The sequence below is a fragment of the Elephas maximus genome, chromosome X (genome assembly GCF_024166365.1).
Source record: "Elephas maximus indicus isolate mEleMax1 chromosome X, mEleMax1 primary haplotype, whole genome shotgun sequence".
NCBI lineage: Eukaryota > Metazoa > Chordata > Mammalia > Proboscidea > Elephantidae > Elephas > Elephas maximus.
This window is the reverse complement of record NC_064846.1, coordinates 136,042,984-136,048,516: the sequence shown is the minus strand read 5'-3', so window position 1 is coordinate 136,048,516 and position 5,533 is coordinate 136,042,984.

Below are 5,533 nucleotides of genomic sequence, written 5' to 3'. Positions count from 1 at the left end.
GCAGGGAGGAAGGGGAAGGGGAGATCACTAAGTAGATAGGGTCAACTTAAGGTGAAGGGAAGGACAACACACAATACAGGGGAAGTCAGCACAACTGGACTAAAGCAAAAGCAGTTTCCTAGACATATCCAAACACTTTGGGGGACACAGTAGCTGGAACTGGGGCCTGGGGACCACAGTTTTGGGGGACATCTTGGTCAACTGGTATAACATAGCTTATAAAGAAAATGTTCTACATCCCACTTTGGTGAGCAGTGTCTGGGGTCTTAAAACTTGCAAGCGACCATCGAAGATACATCTATCGGTCCCATCCCACTCAGAGCAAGTGAGAATGAAGAAAACAAAAAACACAAGGAAAATACTAGCCCAAAGGACTAAAGGACCAAATGAACCAGAGACTCCACCAGCCTGAGACCAGAAGAACTAGATGGTGCCCAGCTACCACCAGTGACTACCCAGACAGGGAACACAACAGAGAGTCCTAGACAGAACTGGAGAAAAACGTTGAACAGAATTCAAATTCACATAAAAAGTCCAGGCTTAATGGTCTGACAGAGGCAGGAGCAACCTCTGAAACTACGGCCCCTGGACACTCTGTTAATCCAGAACTGAAACCATTCCCGAAGCCCACTCTTCAGGCAAAGATTAGACAGGACTATAAAACAAAAAATAATACACGTTGGTACAACCATTCTGGGAAATGATATGGCACTTCCTTAGAAAGCTAGAAATAGAAATACCATATGATCCAGCAATCCCACTCAGAATATATCCTAGAGAAATAAGAGCTGTCACACGAATAGACAGACACACACCCATGTTCATTGCAGCATTGTTCACAATAGCAAAACAATGGAAACAACCTAGGTGCCCACCAACAGATGAATGGATAAACAAACTAGGTACATACACACAATGGAGCACTATGGAATGATAAAGAACAATGATGAATCTGCGAAGTATCTCACAACATGGATGAATCTGGAGGGCATTATGCTGAGTGAAATAAGTCAATCACAAAATACAAATATTGTATGAGACAACTACTATAAAAACTAATGAAAAGGTTTACACACAAAAAGAAACACTATTTGATGTTTACAAGGGAGGGGAGGTGTGGGGATGGAAAAACACTAAATAGAAAATAGGTAAGTGGTAACTTTGGTGAAGGGTAGGACGACAGTGCACAATGCTGGGGTAGCCAGCACAAGTTGTCCAGGGCATGGTCATGGAAGCTCCATAGATGCATCCAAACTCCCTGAGGGACTGAATTTCTGGGCTGAGGGCTGTGAGGACCATGGTCTTGGGGGAACATCTAGCTCAACTGGCATAAAATAGTTGATAAAGAAAATGTTCTACATTCTACTTTGGTGAGTAGCATCTGGGGTCTTAAAAGCTTGTGAGCGGCCATCTAAGATACTCCACTGCTCTCACCCCATCGGGAGAAAGGGAGAATGAAGAAAACCGAAGACACAAGGGAAAGATTAGTCCAAAGGACTAATGGACCACAACTACCACAGCCTCCACCAGATTGAGTCCAGCACAACCAGAAGGTGCCCAGCTACCACCACTGACTGCTCTGACATGGATCACAATTGAGGGTCCTAGACAGAGCTGGAGAAAAATGTAGAACAAAATTCTAACTCACACACACGCACACACACACACACCCATACACACACACACACACACAGATCAGACTTACTGGTCTGACAGAGACTAGAGAAACGCTGAAAGTATGACCACTAGACACCCTTTTAGCTCAGTAATGAAGCCACCCCTGAGGTTCACTCTTCAGCCAAAGATTAGACACGCCCATAAAACAAAACGAAACTAAAGGGGCACACCAGTCCAGGGGCAAGGACCAGAAGGCAGGAGAGGACAGGAAAGTTGGTGATTGGGAACCCAAGGTTGAGAAGGGAGAGTGTTGACGTGTCGTGGGGTTGGTAACCAATGTCATGAAACAGTATGTGTATTAACTGTTTAATGAGAAGCTAGTTTGTTCTGTAAACTTCACCTACAGTACATTCCTCATGTGTATTATTATTATTATTTTATTACAGTACAATAATAAAATAATAATAATAATACACATGAGGAATGTGCTTCTTAGTTCAATCAGATACATGAAACCTAAAGGGCAGCTCCTGTCCAAAGCAGGATGAAAAGGCAGGAAGGGACAAGAACTGGTCAAATGGGCATAGGAATCCCGAGGTGCAAAGGGGGAGTGTGCTGTCGCGTTGTGAGGATTGCGATCAGTGTCACAAAACAATATGTGTATAAATTTTTGAATGAGAAATTGAGCTGTAAACTTTCACCTAAAGCACAATGGAAAAAAAAAAGAAATCTGACTTAAAAATAAAAAACAGCAGCTTACATTCTAGTGGGGGTAAAGACATTAATGAATAAATATGTAAGATGGAGCAGACCCCATTGCCCACCTCTGATTTCACCTGCTGCTCCAGGGGATTGTTCCCTGCACATTCTGACTCCTCTTGTGTTCACATCTTGTCTCTAGTATCTCCTTCATGTTTTTTTTTTTTTTAGTTTTATTTTCTTCTCTGCAGCTTCTGTAACACTTTGGGAGTGTTCCACCTGCAGATAAGTGCAGCCTGGAGGTGTGGGTAAGTAAACTCTCAGGGACAACCCAGAATTTCCCACAAAAAATTTTAGGAGGCATTCTGTATAATTTTCAGGAGATCCCAGTGGAACTGAACCCTTGTAGCCCATGTAGCAACCCTGAAAAGCATCCTTACATTGATTTTTCCTCCTTCCCTGCCTCACTCTTCCCACTTCCTCCCTCCCGCTTAGTGGGATCACCAATCCTCCCAGCTCCAAATAATCTACATGCCTCTGAGTGCTTGTCTCATGCTCTGTTTTCAGGGGACTCAAACTAAGGCATAATATGTCAGATTCTATGAAAGCAAATAGAGGGGATGTAGAGATAGGAGTTCTATTACAGATAAGGTCAAGACAAATTTCTATGAAAAGGTGACCTCTGAGTAGAAACTTGAACTCAGCAAAGGAATTAGCCATGTGGCTATTTGGGGGAAGAGAATTTTGGGCAGAGAAGAGTAGCCTAAAAATGGAACATTCTAGAAATTGCAAAAAGTTCAATGTAGCTGTAACTCAGTGAGCAAAAGATGAGGCCTGAGAGGTAAAAGGGCAAAAGTCGTGTAAGTTCTTGTAGGCCACAGTAAGGACTTTGAACTTTATTCTGAATGAGGTAGGAGGCCACTGGGGAGTTTTGAGCACAGAAATAAAATGTTCTGATTTATGAGTTTGAAAGGACAACTCTGGCTGATATGTTGAGACTAGTCTGTAGGGGTCAATGAAGGAAGTAGGGAGGAAAGCCTGTTAAATAGTCCAGGCAAGAAATGAGAGTGGATAGAACTCTGGAGATAATGGTAGTTTCTGCTGAGAAGTGGTCAGATTCTAGAAGTATTTTGCGGATGTAACTGACAGAATTTCCCGATAGACTGAATGTAGACTGTAAGAATAAGAAGATTCAGGGTTGACACCAAGATTTTTATCCTGAGATATTTGAAAAATTATGCTATTTAATGGATTAGGGAGGACTATAGGAGGAATTTGAAAATCCTACATCCAGGAGTCCCTGGGTGGTGCAAATGATTAACACACTCAGCTGCTACCTGAAAAGTTGGAGGTTTAAGTCCACCCAGAGGCACCTTGGAAGAAAGGTCTGGGGATATACTTCTGAAAAATCAGCCATTGAAATCCCTATGGAGCACAGTTCTTCTCTGACACACATGGGGTTGTCATGAGTCAGAATCCACTTGATGACAACGGTTTTACTAATCTACATCCACGTAGAGGTGTTGATGAAGGAATTGGAGTATACAAGTCGCTATGAGTTGGAATCAACTCAACGGCACTGGGTTTGTTTTGGGTTTGGGAGTTCAGGTTAGTAGTCAAAGCCAGAGATATAAATTTGAGACCTATCAGCATCTAGATGATATTTAAGGTCCTGAGAGGAGATGAGACCACCTACAGAGTAAGTATAGACAGAGAAGAGAAGAGGTTCAAGGACTGAGTCCTAGTTCACTACAACATTTAGAGATCAAGAAGATGAGGAGTAACAAGCAAAAGAGACTGAGAAGGAACAGCAAGAAAAGTAGGCAGAGAGCCAAGAGGGAGTGGTATCCCCAAGGCCTAGAGAAGAAAATGTGTTCAGAGGAAGGAGACGATAAACTCTGGTAATGATGCTAATGGTCAAGTTAGAATGAGGTTTGAGAATTAGTCTTGGGCTTAAGGTTGGGGTCATTGGTGAACCCTGACAAGAGCAGTTTCAGTGAGATGGTGGGGATGAAAGCTGTGTTAGAGAAAGCTCAAGAAAGAGAAGAAGAGGGAGTAGAGAGAGCAAGTAGAAATCAATCTTGAGCATTTGCTGTAGGGGGAGCAGAAAAATGGGGCAGTACCTGGAGAAGGATGTGGGTCAAAAGTGATTTTTGTTTTTTGTTTAGATCAGTGATATGATATGAATCAGTAAAAAGTGATTCAGGAGGGGGCAGAAGGGAAGTGTTGAGTAGGTTGGAAGGGATGGGATTCAGTGCACATACAGCTTGTTTTGGCTCTAGGAAGGAACATGGACAGTTCATCGACTGTAACAGGAGAGAAGACCAAGTATATGATCACAGATCTGAAGAGGCTGGGAAATTTGGTGATGGGGGCTTGTGGAAGTTCGCTTCTGATTACTTCTATTTCTCAGTGATATAATCAAGCTCATCAGTTGAAAGTGAAGATGAAAAGGGGATATATGAGGGGAGAGGAGAAAGGGTAGAATAGTTGTTTGAGAGACTGAAAGAGAAGGTTGGCTAGACAAATGTAGTAGGATTCTAGGCAATGTGACAGACCTACTTGAGGTTGTGGTCATGATTTAAAGTGAGACCAGCCAACATGGAGCTGTCTCAGCTCCTTAGGAACAGGTGTCAATGAAGCGGTGAGTTGGATTTAAACAGCATGTAGGTGTTGCAAGTGAGCCTGATGGCAAAAGGGAGATGAGGGAGTTGAGGTGGTTGAAGTGGTGGGAAAGGAGTGGTTATTATGATGGGATCAAAGCTAGGTAAGGATGGAAGTGTGGATATGAAGGGAATTCAGGGGAGTGAACAGCTGGTAGGATCAATGTAAAAGAACTCCCAGAAAGATCCAAGAATTGGTGGAGTTGGAGGATTAGAGAGAGTAATGTGGAAAGGTTGCAGGTGGTGGGTGGAGAGTGGAATGCTTGAAATTGAAATTATGTTGGAGACACAGTCATTGGTAATAATAAGGTCTAGGATATGACCATCAGACTGAATGGCTGAGTAGGGCAAGGACACAAATGATCGTTGGAGAAGAGGTCAAAGATCTGAGAAGCTGGAGAATTGGAAGGAACATCTCTGTTGGATGTTGAAATAACCAAAACTTATGATAGGAGAAATGTTGGAGGGAGAAGTGAGCCAGGTGCTTCAGTCTTCAAGAAATGAGAAGAAAGAGGTAACTGGGAGTAACTAAATTTTTTGGTGTCTGTATATTG